Source organism: Columba livia, chromosome 7 (assembly GCF_036013475.1).
Source record: "Columba livia isolate bColLiv1 breed racing homer chromosome 7, bColLiv1.pat.W.v2, whole genome shotgun sequence".
Lineage (NCBI taxonomy): Eukaryota > Metazoa > Chordata > Aves > Columbiformes > Columbidae > Columba > Columba livia.
This window is the reverse complement of record NC_088608.1, coordinates 4,109,928-4,132,033: the sequence shown is the minus strand read 5'-3', so window position 1 is coordinate 4,132,033 and position 22,106 is coordinate 4,109,928. Positions and strand designations below refer to the sequence as shown.

General features: G+C 41.7%; 1 protein-coding gene across 50 annotated transcripts in view; it reads right to left on the bottom strand.

Annotated features, from left to right (window-relative positions):
• Positions 1-21,182, bottom strand: part of GTDC1 (glycosyltransferase like domain containing 1) — a 188,874-nt gene extending 167,692 nt beyond the window's left edge. For 35 of the 50 annotated variants that reach the window (XM_065070277.1, XM_065070256.1, XM_065070275.1 and 32 more), the window contains exons 1-2: positions 20,752-20,834; positions 8,984-9,104 (exon numbers count right to left, since the gene is read on the bottom strand). The gene's annotated coding sequence lies outside the window, so the exon portion shown is untranslated. Of the gene's footprint in view, positions 1-8,925; positions 9,105-20,751; positions 20,836-21,076 lie in introns of those variants that run through there. The other 15 variants (XM_065070278.1, XM_065070258.1, XM_065070274.1 and 12 more) reach the window with 6 other exon arrangements.
• Between the last annotated feature and the right edge of the window lie 924 nt (positions 21,183-22,106).

Sequence of the window (22,106 nt, the reverse complement as noted above, 5' to 3'; positions counted from 1 at the left end):
GCATCTTCAGCGGACTTGCAGGGAACGGTCACTCTGAGTTGCAACAACACTTATCACAGACCTATAATAAACCTAATTTTGAAATAACGTGACACACAAGAAATGCTGGTGAAGTTTTCTTCATTAGCTGTGTAATATCACAAACCGTAACCTTTAACTTTCATGCAGAATCCTTAAAGGTAATCAGTAACAAATTTCTGTTGAAAGACTCTCTGGTCTATTTAAAGGAAAACTGTGGCATTTGGTGGCCTGTTGTTCAGTACAACCAACCAATAATTTTTGAAGTTTAAGCATTAAAACACCCCTGATTCCAGGACAGCCAAGCAAAAATCAAAAAGTAACCCCCACACACCTTTATTAAGGACATCAAGAAAATCAGAGCCCATAGCAAAACTGAGCTGAATGTATACATCTAAAAGTAGCGGCCACTAAGAGTTAAATTGTTTTAAGAAATGCTACAGATGAGAAGTGGGAACCTAAATAAGCTGCTTCCTTTCTCCTTCACCTCGATGAATAACTACATGGTGTGTGATGAATCTGGCTGCTGGGTGACCAGAAGACATCAGAGTTTGCTGCTAGTTGGGGTGTTCACCTCCTCACGATGCTCCTTTGGGTGTGAGTCTCAGCACCAGCCTCCAACCAGCCCCAGAACAACCATCTCCTCGCAATCTTTACTTCAGGAAACCATTTTGCTGAATACTCTTCCACTTGCAAAACCTGAAACAGTGATATTCATCAAATGAGGTTTAGCAACCCAGAGTTGTGCTATAATGTGAGCAGTGAAGAGACCAAGTCACCTCTTCATTGCCTACAGCAGCAGGAACAGGAGAGCCCTGATGACAGAGGCTCTTAGAAGGTTCTGGGGAGACCTCAGAGAGGACTCCAGGGACACCTTATTACAGCCTTTCTGTACTTAAAAGGGGATGATAAGAAAGATGGGACCAGACTTTCAAGCAGGGCCTGTTGTGACAGGACAAGGGGTGATGGTTTTAAACTAAAGGAGGGAGATTCATGCCAGACATGAGGATGGAATTTTTTTTACACCAAGACATAGCTATATAGCCACAACCACCCATCGCCAGCAAGCTGGGTTACACTTCCACAGAGTTTCTTCCTCCACTTCTTCCCTTTAATAGTCCAAATAGATTTACAGAAGTTGATGTGAGTACACCGCAGAGCGGTAGATACTAAACTTCATTATCTTCAGTACTTAAAAGGGGCCTATAAGAAAGATGGGGACAGACTTTTTAGCAGGGCCTGTTGCGATAGGACAAGGGGTGATGGTTTTAAACTAAAGAAGGGGAGATCCACTGAGGGTGGTGAGAGCCCGGCCCAGGTTGGCCAGAGAGGTGGTGGCTGAACCATCCCTGGAGACATCCCAGGCCAGGCTGGACGGGGCTCTGAGCAACCTGAGCTGGTGAAGATGTCCCTGCTCATGGCAGGGGGGGCACTGGATGAGCTCTGAGGTCCCTTCAACCCAAACCATCCTATGATAGACAACTCAAGAAGTAAAACAGATAGAAAAGTACAGGTAGAAAATGAATATCTGAGCCCTTTTCTACAGGACCAATTCAGACCCAGGACAGCCCATTAGCTCCAGCTCATTGTTCACCTTGCCGGACTGCTCTGCATTCACAGGTAGCATACACAAGCTATTAATAAAATAAAGCCAGACCCAACCTGACTTAGCTCTGCACAGCATCAGCTTGTGCATCTCTCCAACCATTCCACACCTAATTTACAGAGTACATTATCCATCCATATATCTAACCTGAGAAATGACTAGAATCAAAATCACTTAATTGATTAATGCTTAAGTGAAACACGGAAAGCAAACATAACACAGCAGAAGACTTCCTGAAAATGCATTATTTTTATTCCGACTCCATTAAGCAGTCCAGTACTTTCGAAGGATTAATGTAAAAGCTATCGAGAGATAATACAGAAGGGGAATGCTGATTCTCAGTGAACACACCAACACATGATGAAGTGCAGGGACATTTTCAGTAGTAAAGATTCAAGCCAGGATGTTCAAAGAACTACAGGGACATGTGCACTTGGCCACTTGATCCAGAAGCTGAGTTTATTTTGATGATTCCTCCCTGAGGAACACCAAGGTTTTGTAAAGAATAGAGAAGTCTGCCTTAAACATCCAGAACAGAAAACATTTACCTTAAAATTAATACCGAGAGAGAATTGGTCAATGAGTGTATGTATACACATAAGGATTATTTCCAAACTTTACTTGTTAAGCAGGACACAATATTTCATTTACAACTGTTATTTTTTTAATCAGGAACTGAAGACAAGCCCAGGAAGAGTGGGAGTAAATATGTTTCTAAACAAACAACTTACACAGAAGCTTTTTAACAGGACTGGACAAAACATTCCTTAAAGTCACATTTACAAGCCCAAGCTGACCTCAGGCATTATATTCAGTATGTATGAGATAACCTATGTGGATAGTGGCCTTAATACTATTACAGGGGCCCATTTTGCACAAGGAAGATGTGCTCTTGAACAAATGTTTTCCAATGTATTAGGCATACAGAAGCTTTTTTCTGCATCAAGAACTGCACGTCACATTCCTTAAACTGTTTTTTCTTGACCAAATACACTGTGGACAACCTACAGAGGATGCTCCTCTGTGATTCTCATCTACTTTCCACTAGCAATGAAAATATGTGATTTTTTTTTCCCCCCTTAAGAATCACAGTCACATTTAGGATCAGCTTTCCTAAGTTCACATGCCAAAAAAACCCAGCAAGTGATTAGAGACTTTCAACACTAACACAAGTTCTGATAGAGATTTTTATTTGTCTTGAATCAAGTGCAGATCCATACCCTACAGTCATCCATTAGAATGTGATAACAAAGCCAGTGACTGGTCCAATTTAAACCACAAATTGAACAAAAAAAATGTAGTCCCATATTTACCAGGCCTTTCTAGAACTACTTATGCATAAAAGGCTGGTAAAATAAGTGGGATCTATTTGACTGTATATCCCAATATGGGTCCTCAGGTGGACTCTGCAACCCTGACAGACCCGCAGCCCCTTCTCACAAGGGCAGGTACCAAACCTGTTGACCAAACATATCCCTTCAAGAGATCTCAGTGATTTTAAATGTTTAAAAACAATGCCTCAGTCTCTTATTTGGATGCTACAAAGTGTTCTTGCGGCTTAATTTGGGCAAGTCTTGTTAGCAGAGGCAACAGGCTCTATAACAGCATTCAACCCCTAAAACAACTATCACATCCCAAGATCTGAGCACAGGGAGATGAACCAAACCCTGAGGACTGGACACATCTAATTCTTCGTACACTACAGATCACAGAACAATTAAGAGGCTGGGAACACAAAACTGGCTCAAGATGAAGTTACACGATTGGGTGGGCAAAATGGTTTTGTCCACAAGAAAGCATTTAAATATCTGTCACAGCATATTTTAAATCGCTTTATATTGGATTAAAAAAAATGTAATTTCAAATAGACTCTTATTGCTACAAAAAGCATGCTTTGCATCTGAGTACCTAGATCCCCAGATGTTAAAAACAGATTCCTCATGCAAAATGTATATGCTCTTTGTCACCTCTCTGTCCATTTCCAACCCTTCAAGCTGTAGAGCTTGACACCATCACAATAAATAGAATACAATTCAAAATATTCTGTTCTAATATTGTCTTTATAGTTAAATACAATATTGGCAAATGCTTACCAGGTTACGCATGCTAAGCAGGTCGAGTGATAATCATAATGATGAATGTGTAATCTAATGCCCATTCATTTTGATTCATGTGAACCATCATACGAAAGTCTCACGTATCTATTTGAAGTCAGTGGGAAGGATCCCATTTTTCCTGACCTGAATCAGTGTTCAGTCTAAACTTAGGCATTTCACTTTTATTCTTTTTGCATTAAACAGAATCGGTCTTCACACATAGTTAAAGATGCCTGGGGCTGCAAAGTCCTTTGCGATCTCAGCAACTGGCCCCATCATTCCCTGTGATAGTCTTGCTGAAGAAAATAAGATCAACCAAATCTCTCCCTGCCCTCCCAGCTGTGGGAGAAACAGATGAGCCTGTTCTTTACTTCAGAAAAGGCCTTGCAAAGGTCAGCCTTTCACATGAAATACAGATCATTAACAGGGAATACAGAACTGCTTAGATTCTCACTTGGTGTTTGCATAACTGGGATTCCATTGTACCTATTGCAGAATGCTCTATACTTTCTTCTTCATATTTATCTATCTATATATATATATATATCTCCACCAATATCCTATTTATGAAACTGAATTATAATGGAAGGCTTGCACAATGAATGAGAAAGAAGCCACACAATGCTCGGTCATTGCACTTACTCCCAAACATCATGCTCACGAGACAACCTGCAATTCCAACAAGTTCCACTGTAGCGTGGCCTGAATGGAGAAAAACACACTAAAAAGACATCAAACCCCACAGTATGGACGGGAAAACAAAGGTGAAGATTGCCAGCTAATTCATGCGTGTTATATATTTTTACTGCAAGCCACAGTTTTGCTCTTTGTCCCTTGGAGAGTGACGGTCTTCTCAAGACTCTTAATTCTCTTCTAGAACAAACTCTAGACCAAAAACTCATATCGCAGCATCTAATCCCATGCAGTTGCCATGCAGAGTTCTAAAAAAAGGGTTTAGTCCAGGGTTCAGTCTCCATCAACCTTGCCAACAGTCCACATCAACCTTGCCAACAGTCCACAGCAACCTTGCCAACAGTCCACAGCAACCTTGCCAACAGTCCACAGCAACCTTACTGCAAACACACCTTAGATGCAGAAAAGGACTAACTAGTTGTATCAGTCCTCATTACAAAATCGCAATACTGACAGATCAAAAACCACATTATTTGTGGGCAGGAGAGGAGGTGTGGGCTGCAATAGTCTTGAATTAGTCAAGTCACATTATACTACCTGATGCTGCACTGCCAGGCATTATAAAATGAAGCCTGGCCCAGGCCCATGGGTCTATGGAAACCCCTGCAAATAAAATAATAATTTAAAAAATATCTAGAAACAAACAGGCCTTTAAAATTTACATGAAGCTCCTAAGAGTTTCCAAAGCATAGTCTTTTTACTTAAATTCCTGAACGACCTGAAGATAGTATTTTTCCCCTCAAAACTCATGGAAGTAAAATTTGTGGCAAACAGCTCAATGTTTTGTTTTTATACTTCGAGACTGTGTAAAGAATAAAACTGCTTCCTTTCAACTGGACATCACACCTGCCAGCTCTCAAAACAAAGGAGAATACGAGGAGTTTCTAGTGAAGGAGATCCAGGGAACACAAGCATCACTAAAGAGTACAGACCAAAAAGAAACTGCCAGACAAATACAGTAAACTTCCAGAGTTTGGAAAGCACATTAACATGGAAATAAGTGTCTTCATATTTTGTTAATACAAAGACCCGCTGAATCACAGCTTCAACTCCCTGGCCTAAGAGAGTAAACCCATGAAAGCAGACGCTGTGAAAAACTGTAACCAAGTTTCATAACAATCTATGTGGAAAAGTAGTTATTAGGGTATTAAAAGCTTGAGGGAGAGAGGGTGGGAGTGAAGGCTCACACTGGGAAGCTGGCCATGCATTATATGCAATGCAATGCTTGGAAAAGAGAGACACAGCTACAGCCAGGAGGGCAAGAACAAAGCCACATTATCTGTAGGCAGCTGTAGATGACCACTGTCATCTAAATTTGATCTTACAATCTTGTGAGAGCAAGTTGTGAAGGGTGTTTTCCTTCCGCATCTCTTAAATAACTGGGATTTAAGGCCCCAGTCACACGTCTGACCTCAGGGCCTAGCAGTCAAGGCCTGAAACAGCATAAGAACATTTAAGTATTTGTTCCATGCTAGAAGGCCCAACAGAAGGACCTCATCAGCAGGGTCCTCTCCTTGATATCGCAATACACTATTGTGTGTCAAATAACATCAGGAACATTAGAGATTCAACCTCTCCCACATCCATCACCCTCCATAACCTGCTCAGGAAAAGGACGTTTCACCAGATCTTCTCATGAATCAGGGCCAGAGGGAGATACAGACACTCAACATGGAGACTTCAAAATAATAGAGCGATTAAATATCCCGTAATACTTCCATGTACTACTCCTTGGTTGGACATAAACCTCGGTGATGTAGAGAATTTATGATTTTTATTGACAACACAGAATAGCTTTGTCTACTAGAGACAGACTGAGTGGAACCAGATCCATTTGCTTTCACTCAAACCCACGCAGTACGAGTTCCATGTAAACACAACATGGAACAGAAAGACCATAAATATGTCCAAGTCCTAATTAGAATAAAATAATTGAGTTCCCGAGTCTTTGAAAGGACACAACTACGATAAATGATGGGAACCCCAAAGCCAAACCACCTCCTTGAGAAATACAACGGCCTCACCAGATTGCACTCACCTTCTCCATTTTTGCAGAAATAGCATCCAAACAATTAGAATTTGAGAACTTGCAACATAAATGGTAGTTTCTTAGACTAGTTCTTTCATAACCTATCCTATGTTCTTCCAAATAAGAGCTGCCCAAAAATACTTAGCATGAAAAACTAAATGTTCCCAGTGACAAGTCTGATCATGTCATTCTTTGCACATGAACATTAAAAGATGCAACAACAGCAAAAGCCTCTAGTTACAACTTCAAGACTAAATCCTAAATATAGTACGTTTTCAAATTGTCTTTCCTAAAACTCAAATAATATGTTCATCGCTTTAACCAAAAGCTAGTGATGTACAACTTGGATTGTGCTGCAGGCCAGAAAGTGAATGTTCTGTATTTGAATCATGGATGGATGAAGATTAAAAGTAGTTTGTCGAAAATTTACAACAGCTCTGACACTACTCTGTGTTCATCATCACAAGTAACTCCTATCGATTTATTAGACTTAGTCCAGACCTTTTACAACCTTCAAAAAGATAATTTTGGTCAATTCTTCATATCTTTATACTTAACCCAAAGAAATTGTATAGAACGTGGGTAGGAGCCCCAGCTGGAAAAAAAGGGAGCAGAGTGAAGAGAAGGACCACAGCAGCCTGTGGTTTAAAAACCAAAACACCATCAATGAAAACTTCTAACAGCACCCCACTAATTCTTCCAATTCATTTTTTGCACAGATATAACATATATGTACAAAGACTTAACATGCGTATATGAAAACTCAGTAAAATAAAGCTGACACGAGCTGCACCACAGGATTTTTTTTAACTACAAGGATGCATCAAACCAATATTTCCGTAACTTGTTTTTCCCATTTAAACTGGTTTATTTACACCTTCTTAGTGAAATAAGATGAGTAACGCTTATCACAACATTTTTCAAACACTTATCCTACGCATTGCTGATAAAGGAGTTTGCATCCTATAACCACTAAAACTTCTCTTCTCAAAGCATGATATAAGCAGAAGCTTAGTTACTATTCACATAACAGAATTACAGAAGTTTTCAGCGCAGTTTACCAAAAATTTCAAAAATATATTCTTTCCCAAAGCAAAACAATACACTGCATTTGGAAGATGTTTGCTCTCAGTACTGAATAACTCCTGTTATATACCTGAGGGGGTTTCTTAAGCAAATCTCCCCAGCAAATCTGAGCTGTAACGAGGCTGATAAAATCAGCTTCACACGTGTTTCAAAGGGAAAAAAGGAAAAGCAAGAAATAAAGGTAGAGTCTTAACGTATCAACGGCTTCTTCTGACTTCATAGAGCACATTCAAAGAATAAAATGGAAAGTCTTGGCTATACATTAAGGCAATTCTTACACCCAAACAATTTGATAATGTAACATTGTGTACCAAGCCATTTTTTCATAAATTATGATCTAAACAGAACACTAGTCAATTCACAAAAAAACATCAACGATATCCCTTTATTACAAATGATCCAAGTATCCCCCTTGAGGCTACGGCTATCAGAAAGCATTTCGTTAGCTCCCAAGCCAATATTTTTAGTATCTGTTGTATTATGAAACTCTAACACATTTTCAATAACTTTTAGTTTTGCTACACAGAGTAACAAATAATTTCCCAGAATCCTTTGGAAAATCTGACATGCGAAACGATTCTCTAGTCAACTTGTTTATTATGAGACTGAAAAAAACCTCCATATATCAGATCACTTGACCATCGGAGGGAATGGAAAAGTATTGGGAGCTTCAGGACAGATGGACGAACTTCGGGTCATATAAAATACTACCAAGACTGAATTTGAAGAAAAATGTGAAAGTTTGTGAAAGCGCCCCGGGTGAAAATACTTTGTGTTGCTAAGAAACATCATCCCTGATGATGGATGGGTTAAATTGTCTCAGTTAGGAGAGCAAACTCCAGGCATCCCTCGTTTATTAGCAGAATGTTGTCTTCTACTGGTAATTTATTTCAATGGCTACACACAAATAAAAAGCCTTACCTTTAAACGAAACTGAGAATTCCAAACTTGCATAATAAACGCCAGAAAACAGAACAGAGTTCACATCTTGAGCTGAATTTAATAACTACATTTTCAAAGTTTACATTTTTTAATGTAATATTAATACAGCCAAATGATTAAGAATTTATGTTAGGATGGTCCGCAATAAAATATACTGTTCAGCTTCCAAAATCACTCTAGGTACAGTGGAGTGAAGAATAAAACTCTTTAAATATTTCTAAATACTGAACAACATCAATATTCAGGTAATCAAATTTTAAACATCACTGAGAGAACAGCGCATTCATTTGTCATGTATTGTTATGATGACACCAACATAAAAACTAAGCGTGAAGGAAATAATGCAAACCACCTGCTTTTCTCATTTGGAAGTTGTCCTCATGTTTCATCTAGTTCCTCTATTTAATATATTACTTACAGGCTCTTTCTTCTGCAGAACATATTTGTGAACTTACAGCAGTGTATCTTTATGTCAGAAAGATGTGTTTTCTGTTGGACCCCCGCAGATCGTACCTGCTCCACTTGCTGCGCCTTGCATTAAGTCACGTCCTTGCAAACAGGTTGTAGCTGGAGCAGATGAAGGCGGCCGCTTCGCCTGTTCCCGCAGGCTGCACAACGCGCCAGAGCAGCTCTCCTGAAAGGGCAAAGAAAAGCAAGGACATCTCACCTGGCACGACCTTCAACAGCGGGATGCAAGAACAGAGGTGAAGCACAGCAAGGGGGGAGCCCCAGCGTAAGCTGGAGAGTCCTGAGGCCACAAAATAGATGTACAACTGCTGCTCAGGGATGATGGAAAAAAATCACAGAATCCCAGAATGTCAGAGGTTGGAAGGGACCTGGAAAGCTCATCCAGTGCAATCCCCCATGGAGCAGGAACACCCAGATGAGGTTACACAGGAAGGTGTCCAGGCGGGTTGGAATGTCTGCAGAGAAGGAGACTCCACAACCTCCCTGGGCAGCCTGGGCCAGGCTCTGCCACCCTCACCGGGAACAAGTTGCTTCTCAGATTTAAGTGGAACCTCTTGTGTTCCAGTTTGTACCCATTACCCCTTGTCCTACCATTGGTTGTCACCGAGAAGAGCCTGGCTCCATCCTCCTGACACTCACCCTTTATATATCTGTAAACATGAATGAGTCCCCCCTCAGTGTCCTCTTGTCCAGCTCCAGAGCCCCAGCTCCCTCAGCCTTTCCTCACACGGGAGATGCTCCACTCCCTTCAGCATCTTTGTTGCCCTGCGCTGGACTCTCTCCAGCAGTTCCCTGTCCTGCTGGAACTGAGGGGCCACAGCTGGACACAATATTCCAGGTGTGGTCTCCCCAGGGCAGAGCAGAGGGGCAGGAGAACCTCTCTGACCTACTGACCACCCCCTTCTAACCCACCCCAGGTACCATTGGCTTCCTGGCCACAAGGGCCCAGTGCTGGCTCATGATCATCCTGTTGTCCACCAGGACCCCCAGGTCTCTTTTCCCTACACTGCTCTCTAATAGGTCATTCAACAATTTATAATGGAAGCTGGGGTTGTTCCCACCCAGATGCAAGACTCTACTCTCAGGGTTTCCTTAATAACCCTGACAGGTACATGCAGAATTTTACACCACTCAGAAGCCAGCATGGTTGCTGCACTGAGAATAAACCAAAGGCAAAGGCCTATTTTGCAATAATACCATTGTTAAAGCGGAGAGTCATTAAAGAAAGTGAATTTTAATTGGTCAGATGGCAAGGCTTTGAGGGTTTTCTTCCTGTTGTTCTAATTGTGTTCTAATGAAGACCCCAAGTTAGATGTCCCAAGTTTTCACACTGGAGAGTTCAATTTAAGGAAAAAGACAAAAAAAAAACCCTCAAACTGTTCTTTGGATCCCATCACAGCTTCCAAGTCAGAAATTACCGCACACAGTTACACGTTGAGGCCACACGCTCAGCTAGTCAACACCCAGAGGCAACCATAGAGGCTCTTTCTCCCAAAGAATGCCACCACGGAGAAGAGTTACCACCAGAGAGCCCAAGAAGATGTATTTAATAATGATACCAATTTGGCTGCGCTATAGGAGATGTGCTTCCTGTGGGCCTAATAAGGAGGAGCTTTCCAATCGAAGCAGAAGCATTTCAAAACCTCAAAGGACATATCTTATCTGCTGCACTCCTGCTTCTGGAATGCCAGAAATCTTGAAGACAGAAGGCAGATGAGACTGCAGCTTTCCTGGGCACAGATGTTGCAATCACAGCTGCCTTAACCACAGCCATGATCCTTGATGCTTTCTGACTCCAGTAGCATCTCTTAGTTACTTTGGGTTTTGAAACACCAGCGCGGACAATAAAATAAAGTGTTTCTGATGACATCAGGTATACTAAAACACTAAGATAAAAGAAATAGGTCTGCAAGTTATGTTCCAAGCAAATACCATGAAATAAAGGCTTTTGAAGCAAAAATGCCCTTTCTTCCCCTCTTCTATATAGAATCATAGAATGTCCTGAGTTGGAGGGACCACAAGGATCATCGAGTCCAACTCCTGTCCCTGCACAGGACATCCCCACAGGTTACACCGTGTATCTGAGGACATTGTCCAGTCTCTTCTTGAACAAACACTGTCAGGTTGGAGCTGGGACACCTCCCTGGGGAGCCTGTTCAGTGTCCAGCACCTATGGGTGAAGAACCTTTTCCTAATATCCAACCTAAACCTCACCTGGCACATCTTCCTGCCATTCCCTTGGGTTCTATCACTGGTCACTAAAGAGAAGAGCCCAGCACCTGCCCCTCCTTCTCCCCTTGTGATGAAGCTGTGGACCACGATGAGGTCTCCCCTCAGTCTCCTCTTCTCCAGGCTGAACAAACCAAGTGACTTCAGCTGCCTGCCCCTCACATGGTCTCTCCTCCAAACCCTTCACCAACTTCGTGGTCTCCCTCTGGACACTCTCCAGTAGCTTTATATCCTTTTTATATGTCTTGCTTCAGACTCCTGTGCTTACAGAGACAGCAATATTCACCACTGGAAGCTCACGAGATGCTGCAGACAGGACTTGAAGAGAAGGAAAGAACTCCTGTCAGCCCCAGCTGAAGTTGCAAGTACCTTGTTTGTCAGGAGAGAAGCAGCTTAATGGTTAAATCCAACTAGGTAATGCTAAGCTGCCATACATACTGTTACGTCTACCCATGAACACCAACACAGGGAGCTGCAATGCCTTCAGCTAAAAAAAATAAACCCTTGGCTCAGATGAGCTCATTCAGGGCGTGAGAGGTACATGATTCACAAAATAATAGCAACTTCAAATAATGAGATCTGTTTGATCAAAGATTTCTTTTTTAAAGCATTGATCTAGCAGCCGTGAAGAATGACAACATCTCAAGTTGCTCAGAGAACTGTGCAAGTGTACGTTTATCTAATCAATTACAGGTGATTTTTGCACATCACTCTGATTAACTGAACCACCACTGCTACAATAGATCCAGCTTCATGTATCCAGTTTCAGGCTCTTCAGTATAGGACAGACATACCCACGCAAAATCAGCAAACGGCCCCAAAAACAACCAAGGGGTCAGTGCACAACCTGTTCTGTGACTCCGTCACCAATGGTTGGGTCTGCATCAAGGTACAGGTTTGCAGGACCCCAACTATAATAAGCTTTTTCCTCATGGGTTTCACATCATAATGCAAACAGCATTTTCAGTGAGGATTATTTAATGTTTTAATTTATTACTTGGATGATACATAATATGCTTGCGAAATTTCGTAGTTACCTAAGAAAGGCTGCAAGCATTCTGGGAAGCGGAGTTAGAATTGAAAATACAGGACTAAGCGATTAACGGCAGAACTGAAAGTGGGGTTTTAATACCAACTGGAATGCAAAAAGTGAAAAATTAATTTGAATCTGTATTAACAGGAGCATCATATGCAAAAGATGGTAAGACTTATTCTGTTCATCACTGATAATGACTAAGGATGTACATTATGTTCAGTTCTGGATACAGAGATGTTGGAAACCCAGAAAAAGCTCATAAGAAAACTGAAGTCATTAGGGAAAGTGAAATGGACTTGCCAAGTACAGGAATAAAGATGAGTAAAGGAAGAGGGTGCAGGCTTTAAAATAGGTTAACAGCAGGTAAAAAAATGATGTTCATGTCCTATCACTACAATATCTACTGCAGGGGAGGAAAAAGAAAAAGAAAAACACCCCCCCCCCCCCCCACCAACACAAGCTTAATAGGTAAGGAAAAAAATTAGACCGGTATTAGAATAAATATGCTCTCTCAAGGCATAGTTAAACAATGGATTAAGTTACGGAGGGGTTATACCAGTCTTCAGTGATTGTTTTTAAGCCTTGGTTAGATGAACATGTCAGAAACCACCTATACGCATCTATCCTGCTTTACAATGAACACTACACGCTCACCGTACAGCACAGGGCCCCAGCGTAACGTAGACGACCTCCAGAGAGCTGCATTTTCTTTTCTAAACCTAAAGGCTGTACGAGTTTAGGCCCCTGCCAAGCAAACCAGCAGGTGACTTGACTGCTCCTCAGAGCTCCAAGCGGGCTTTTGATATCTCTTTTTTCTAAATAGCCAAGGCAGCCTGTGATTGACAATTTTATACCACATCAAGCATGCTACCTTAAATATGAAGTACTTTGAATGGTTCACCGGGGAAATAAAGTCAAAGTACAGAGAAAGCAACAGCAACCAGTCCCAGGAATCCAGTCCTGAGCAGGAAATCAAACCTGCCAGAGCGGGCGAGGACGCACATCCCACCAGCCCCTAGAAATACAGGTAGTTATTTTTATTTCTAGCACCCACAATAAATACACCTTAATAAAAAGAAGCATTTAACGAAGTACTTAGAGAAATAAGGAGGGAAGGTTTGATGTCTCTAAGCTTATTTTCACAGCGGTATGAAAGGAAATGAGGTAGAGTCAGAGCTAATTCTCCTTATATAATTTCACATGGAATGATTAGTTCTGCCCCAACAGTAACAGCTTTCCAGAGGGTCCGACTTGTCGCCAAGATTGCACACAGATGCTCAAAGCGCAGCTTCCCCATCCTCTGCTGACAACCAACTTAAAGGCCAATATAATAGTCATTTTACTATAGAATGAAATTCACAGCATGCACGGTAAAATAATGTCGCAGCTACCACGAAACCGCACTTGCAGGTTGGGGGTTGCGACTTGTAAAAGTTTAATCATGAAACAGATTCGTAAGGAGGAAGATGCAAAGCAGATTTCTGCTTTAGCCGCGTCCTGTGGTCCTTTAGGATGTTTAAGAGCAGCAGAAGCTACCGGACAAGGAGAGGGCAGAAGACACAGAGGAGCGTTCATCTCACATGCTCCTGATTTACTCTTTTAAAAAGGCAGATTTTCAGTTATTATCGAGCTGAATGCCCCCACGTCTTAAGCCTGATTAGGAAAGACATTCCACATGCACAAGGTGGTGGAATTCCGTAAGGCACCTGGGTCACTTCTGGGTGAAATACCAATTACTGGTAAATCATCTCAATAAAGCCAACCAAAAAAAACCCCAAACCTTTAAGAGACATCACTGAGCACATCACACAGACAATCCTAAAACCCTCCGCAAAAACTTGTAATACGTATTGGTACTTTTATAAAGCATTGGAGTATTTGGTATTTAATCCTTGAATAGACACTAGTAGAAAAGCCATATTCAATTGCAAAATTGCTACCACAAGCTCAAGCTCGGCTCCTACTGTTCCTTTAAAAAACAATATATATATATATATATATATATAAAAGTGTGTATATATATATAAGTATAGATAGATAAACATATAGATAGATAAACATATAGATAGATAAACATATAGATAGATAAACATATAGATAGATAAACATATAGATAGATAAACATGTAGATAGATAAACATGTAGATAGATAAACATGTAGATAGATAAACATATAGATAGATAAACATATAGATAGATAAACATATAGATAGATAAACATATAGATAGATAAACATATAGATAGATAAACATATAGATAGATAAACATATAGATAGATAAACATATAGATAGATAAACATATAGATAGATATCTACACATACATTTTTCCAGGGACAGATAGCCTCCCTTAGCAAATTTAGCTGTTAATGAAAAACCTAAAAGACCCAATGTAAGAGCATACCAAATAACATTGTAAGAACTTTAAATGTATCTATTTCACACTTATTACCAAAACCATTTGTTTTAAAAAAGACCTACAGGTTAAATACAAAGCACGCTATTAGTTTTAGGGACAAGAACAACCAATTTTTTAAGCCTTGCCAAAAATAATGACTAATTAGGCCAGCACCACCCTACAGTCATTTCCATAAATCCCACCTTTACATTTAAATCACAACAAAAAAAGAAAACTGACTTAATGATAACAAAAGCATATTTCTTGTTAAGTTTTCTTAAAGTAAGAGCAGGAGAAAAAATATTCTCTTAAGTCAACAGGATGATGTTGTTATTGTTTATTTGAAGAACTCGGAATTAATCTCAAACCACACGTGAAGTTTTACCCAGAAATTTCCTGTTTTAAACTGCAGTTCAATAGACAGACAAGGCGAACGGCAAAACTTTTAACTGGGAAATTGCCAATCACAGAATATTGCTGGATCACTCATTCTGCAACGTCATTTTCTAGCACATTCCCTTTGTAAACTTTGAAAACAACCAGAGTATAAAAGATACAATGTGACCAACTACTTGTTGAATTTTTGTTTTCTGGAATATTTGTATGTAAATATTGTAGCAGAAAGATATACATGAAATATGACGCTGAGCATCAGACGAAATGAGGATCTGTACTTGGATTAAGATTCTAGTTCTTAAATGATGGAAATTATGGTGCTCCTGAAAATAACACTTGTTTTAATTACATGTACCAGGCAAGATATTTCTAATTAAAAAAAATAATTTTCACAATGCAACATGGATGTTATTCCTATTTTATTTACAAAGGTGACAGTAAATAAACCAATAAGAAAACAGAATAAAGATTTACATTATCAAATAATCCAAGATAATGTCATTAACACCCAACTCACCATCATTTGTTTTTCCCCTCCAAACCAACCTGGAAAGAACAGGAAGAGAATATTTTTCTAAGAGTTAGTCTTAGAAATTGAACTATTGTCACTGCTTTTTCTCTCAAATATTCTGCCCCTACAGTCACATACCATCATTGCTCACGCTAAATCACTCCATTTTGGTGTTTCAGCATTCCCAAACATTTACTCTCGCACGTGTGCGCAACGCCTTGTGATATTCTGGAACTTCTTCAGTAGAATGGCTTTATAGCAGCTTCTGTTTCTATTCCATACGTCCCATTAAGCTTTAGGAGGACAAAGCTGAAACCTCAGTTCTCTGAAGAAGCAGCTTCTCTTTGTCTTTTCAGATTGAGAAAAACACCAAACGGCAACAGCGAGGTCTCCATCCTTCATCCCATCACTGAACTCTGCCAGGGTAACGTCCCTCATGGAACACCAACTCAGCACATCTTCCATCCCAGAGAAGAAATATAAGACTGCATCATATTAAATCTGAATCCAACTACTTAGCTATGAACTTAAGGCATATGTTGTTGAGTTTCTTGTTTGTTCTTCCCCCCTCAACAGCAGCTTCTAATAAGGACTATAGAAGAAATGTTACCCTCTGGATGGCAGTTTATGCATCAAGACCACAATCCCCACAAGTTCGCTGTTGCTAGAGACATGGCCAAATTAACCTTTTTAAGGATCGCTGTTGTATTTCCATGAAGAAAACATTCCCCCAGTGTTTATGGCAATATTATGTTTGTACCATGAGCATCATTAACACAGACAACCTGGTGCACAAACAAGGCATGTGACTGCCCCAAAATAATCTTGGACCAAAACGGGAAAACACTATGCAAAGCCACACTGATGTATAGACACAATCCATAAAGATGTTTTCAGATGTAAAGCTGCTTAGATTTCTCTTTTGCTTCTCAACATTGTTTTTAGTAATTTTTAATAACAAATCTGCAAAATGAAGGTATGAAGAGGATATTAAATCCAATTGCATCCAAAGTGCCAGCTAGAAAACTTCTGCTAATCACATGTTAAATTTTGCACATATGTTTGATTATAGGTAAGCCTACACACACGCAAATATTTAAATCAAAGTTGCTTATACAGCACTAACTTTGGGATTTCTGTGTCTAAACTGTTTGTGTTCTTTGTGTTTTAACCCTGATGAATAATTATTCAGGGGAAAAAAAATAAACCACGGCCTGGCCTTGCCTGCTTTCTTCCATGTCCTGCATTTCATCATCAATTTTACATATTTCATTGTTAATTTTAGACATTCCTCCAGCTCTCCTTTGGACATCAAAGAGCTACTCATACCCAAAATACCAGCAATCTGAAATATTGGCTTCCCTACTTATTTTCATTTATAACTTGAAAAGATCTTTGATTTCTTGCCTACAGGAAATACTGTGGATCAAAAAAAAAAAACCCAGCATACATATATGCTCCTATATATACATATACATGGGGTCCAAGATTTAGGATAATAGAGACATGGTTTTCAGATTCAGATTTCATGTTCTCTGACTGGTGCTTCACACATTTATTTTTACTTTCACATCTGACGTGCAGCAATATGGCTCGCTAAGGTGTATGTCTAAGACATACTTTGATATAGATCTATTTAGAAGTGAAATTCACGCTGGGATCCGTGTCCTTACAGCACTAAGGCTGCTTCACCGCTGCTAACCGCACCACTTACTGATGGCTGGGGGCAGGCAGCCTCTCCAGAGCCCCTCGTTAACAATTCTGCCACCGCAGATTAAGATGATTTTCCTGCTTCAGAAACTTGGTAGAGAACCTTTCTCACATACAACTGGAAAAAAAATACAATAAAATAAACCACACAAGGTAGCCAACATACTTCTAAAACACCTGCTGAGGCTCCAAAGAACATCGCATAGATATTTAGAATTTGTTCTCCACCTTGGTAATTTTTTTTTTTAAATTAGCAATGTTAGTAAGTTATACAACAATGTTAGTAAGTTACACAACTAGGCCCAGACAAATGAGATACTCTCTGCAAGTTTGCACATCATTTGCCTTGTTTCTGTTACTACTCTCAACGCATAATGGCTTTTGTCTTATAATCTGAGTACACAGGAGCACTCAAGCAGAGCATCAAGATTAAGGTCCCATTATTTATACCAATATCACTAAAAATTTAACCTTAAAATATATTCTCAGTGTATTTCCTTAGAACATAGGACTATATATGTTATGTTTCTCCTGAGCGCACAACTCAGGATCCAGTTTATACAGAAACAGCAGTTCTTTAACTGGATTATTTAACCAGGTAAGACCTCAAGCCTCCGGACAACACTCCTCTTTGCAACTGAAAGAGCCAATAGAAGAGAATATTCTACGTTAAAAATTTGCTCATCAACTACAGCAGGAGAAACACCTTCTCTTGACAGCTCTCCCAATCTGAATACAGGACTGTATTGTATAAAAATATCCTGATCTTGTGAAGCCAGACAATGCAGTACATATACTTTATTTTTTTATAAGCTGGATTCCGACTGGCCACACAAACAGTGAGGAACTGAAATACGGTGAAAACCTCTAAAACTACCAGCCTTCTCTACATCAGGAAACACTTGGTGTGATCACAGCTCACAGCAGCCATTCGGTTTTTGCCCAAGCAGTTTATTTCAGGAGCCCTGAAAGCAAGCACACCGGTAAAGTGCTGTTCTGATGATAAAAACCATCTACCTCGAAATTTTCACCAGGGCAGGATATTGGTCAGGGACCATAAACCTTCACTGCTCTGATCAAAACAGAAAATAACACAAGTTCACACTGTAGATTGGGTCAGAGGTATAAAATGGTCAAGGCGTGCAGCTCTTTCGGCCATGGGCAACATCAAGTGCTGCAGTCGTAGAGTATAGAGAACATTTATAAAAAGCTCAACCAGGAACTTTTTGTTTTCATATTCTCAAATTTTATTGAGCAGAAATGTTCGAGGATAGTTTATTACTTTTACCGGCCACTCTAAAGTGGGCCTCCAGCCAAAACGGCCTTTAAAATATGTCTATATTTTAGTTTTAAAACATTAAGGAAGTTGTATAACTTTTACATTAGAGTCTAAGTGACTTCGCAGCCCAAGTGACATGTTTCAGCTGTAACGCAGGCACTTTGCAAGCTACGGGCACAACTTTCGCAACAGCACCAGTCGCGCTTGATACCAATCCCAGCGTAGCAGAGGGATCCACGAGAGTTAATGACGGGGTGTTTGTAACTCAGGTGAATCCCAAAAGCTTGAAATTTGGGAGATGTTTGCCAGTATCATGTTAGTGACTCACATGCCAAACTCCTTCCCTCGTTCAGGCTGAATTCCAGGTGACAAGACCAAAACCCCTACATGCTGCTCTTGCCTTCACAGGGTTTGCTGCACCACTCCGAGCAAGACAAGTGAGAGCAGTTATAACAATAGTATCATGCAATAATTCACATTTATTAGTGGACAGAGGAATTTCGTACCACATTTGTAAAGCTCCAACACCCCGAGCTGGACAGTGGGTTTGTTTCCTTTTACCAGAGCTGTTCACCAGCCAAATAATACTGGGAAATCGCTCAGAAAGTTTGTCAAGACCGAGGTGTTGCACTACTGAGAATGAGCCTCACCTTTTTTATATGGAGTCAGCATGTACCTCCAAGAAAAACAGCACTGTGTGAAAAAAATCCTGCCCTTAATTGATTTATGCAATCTGGATTCACGGCATTTAAACTTTTGTCAGAAAGTGTTCTTCCAATGTATTTTACTATGCCTGGACTTGCAAGAAGAGAAAAAAAATATTAAGCAAGAAGAATACACTCTACATTAGGTCTTGAAAGCTCCAATTAAAATTCAATATTACACTTTGTATGGAGGCTCTTTACATGAAAATCCTGTCATGGTTAAGATTTAAGGTTAACCAGGTTAATAGAGTCCAATAAAATAGCTCTATTTAATTATGCCAAACCATTGTTATAAGCCACACTAAAATCCACTACTTGTCTTTACCTGACTATCGGGCTGAACTCTGTATCATGGTAACACACACCCAACTCCTCATCGGGCAGAAAATCCTCCCATAAACTGAGCTCCAAACTCTTTCCCCTGCTTCTTTTGCACCTCACAGGGGTTCTTTCCCCAGCCTGCGGCTCCAATGCTCACACAGCCATGTGTTAAAAGATTTGTGCAGACCTGCCAAGTCTCATTCGCCCCAGACACACTTCCCTTAAAGTTGGGATTCGTTTGCAAAGTACCCTCGGAGCAGCTCCTCTGAATGAAGCGTGCTGTCACACGGCGTTTTCAGCTTCAAACAGGAAAAACAAGACCCTAAAAATCTATACATTTCGCAATTTTTTTTTCTTCCCCTTGTTCTATAAAGCATGACACTATGTTACCACAAAGGCCACAATTCCTCCTTAACTTTTACCAGTTTGTTTATATAACGGACCAGTTTATTTGTATTACCCGCTATTTATACATATTAACGTTTTAATTGTGCTATGGTGACACTTGGAATGAAACTGCGTTCCAATTTTTCAGCTCTCTCCATAACGGCTTACGAAAAAAAAAAAGGCCCCTGCCCCACACAGTTTGTATTAAAAACTAAAATAAAATATGACTGCGTTTAAAAAATAACACACAGAGGCATTTTAAACGCTCAAGGACTCGGTGGCTGAGGCCTGGCGGGGAGGACACGGCCCGACAGCGGCTCCCCCGCAGCCACCTGCCCCGGGCCGGGCCCAGGGGAGCCGGGCCCAGCCAGGCCGCGCTCCCCTCCCCGGCTTCCCCAGGCCCTGCAGCCCCAGGGGAAGGAGCCGGGGGGTGGCGGCAAGGCCCTGCCCGCCTCTCCCGGCCCCGGCAGCCATGTTAGCGCCGCCGGGGAGGCGGCAGCACCCGGTGCCGGCTGGCTGCTCCCCGGAGAACATCCCCTTCCCGCCGGGGCCACTTGAGGGGGAGCCGGAGCGCCCGCAGCCCCCGCCAGCGCCGCGGAGTCAGGCGGAGCGCAGCCCCGGCTGCCCTCGCCTCCCCGTCCCCGAGCGCGGCTCGCCGGGCCAGGCCCCCTCCTCCCCTCTTCTCCTCCCGCGGAGCGTCAGACAACCGCCGGCCCTCACCCCGTGCTCCCCGCCCGGCCCCGGCCCGAGCGCCCGCCCCGCCGCTCCGCGCTGACCCCTTCCCTCCCTCCTCCCTCCCGCCTCGGGCGGCCCCGCTCCGTACCCCACCCAGAGGGAGCTCACCTCCTCCTCGCTCCCGCCTGGAGACCGTCGGCACCGACGCGCCGGCGTCCCCGGCCCCTCCCTCCCTCCCCTCAGCGCAGCAGAGCCGGCCTCCCCCACCCCCGCCGCCCGCCGGGCCCCCTCCTTCCTCCGCCCGCCGCCCCGGGCCGGGCCGGGCCCCGCCGCCCACCCCCCGGAGCCACCCCGGCCCGGGCAGCCCCTTCTGCGGGGAAAGGTGGGGGGGCAGCTCGTTGGGACGGAGCGGGAAATTAAAAAAATAAAAAATTAAATAAAATAAATGAAAGAAAAATTGCGCGGAGCCGAAGTGCTGGAAGGGGAAACAAACCGTTTGCTGCTGTGGCCGCGGAGCAGGGGCCTGAGGCCGTGAGGAGGAGCTCGGGGGTGGCGGGAGGAATGGAAAACAAGGGACTATAGAGCAGGTAGACTGAGGAATGAGGGGAGAAATGAAACTAATAAAAAAAAAAAGAGAGAGACAATCAGCACTCTTACCAGTCCATATAGTAAGTAGGAGGGGGGGGTGTGTCTTTTTTTTGCTTGCTTTTTTTCTGATAAATCAATAGTTTTCAGGTGTTTGACTCCTGGGCGAGGCTGGGCAGGTGTTACTGTTGCAGCCCGATTTGGGAACCCCCTTCCTTGGCAACGGTGAATCACAAACCCCTCCAGCAAAACTTGCCAGGGGAGGAATGTTTGTCAGGCTGATTTAATTTAGTGTAGTATGATCTATGGTATGTAGAGGTAAACCGATTGTTTTAATATGTATTTTTTAGTAGGAAATCAAAATGAGTAATACCTGACAAAGCAAAAGTTTCCAATAGTACAACTGTGAGAAGCATCAAGTCCAGTAACTTGAGGAATTATACATTTTTTTCCCACTCTGGCTAATCAGTGATTATGAAAGAGTGACGAGATGGCTGATTTGCATGAGAAATACACTTAGGATAATGTAGAGTTTTGTTTCACAGTTTTCCAGGTTCAAAAAGCTCAGTAAAGATGTTTTCCAATAGTTTTCCACTCTCCTGCCCCCCTGAATTCCCAGTACTATGAAGCCATGGAAATGCCAAAATGTCACAGGGCAGGCAGCTCTTCCTGTTATTTTCTTACCTAGGCAGAAGTGGTAAGACCCGAAAAGCTTTTCGTATTTATCACTCACATTAGAAATAATTGTATAAATACGATATTTCATCATTCAGACATTGTCAGACACGGTGAGAGATGAGGAGACCTTCAGTTCGACTGCATAATTCACCCCCGGTGTGTGCTGGAACACAAACAGGATGTTTTATCCCCAATTTATGGACAGAAAAATTGAGGCTAGGAAGTGAAGGCATTCATTTCCAAGCATAGAAGTGCTCATT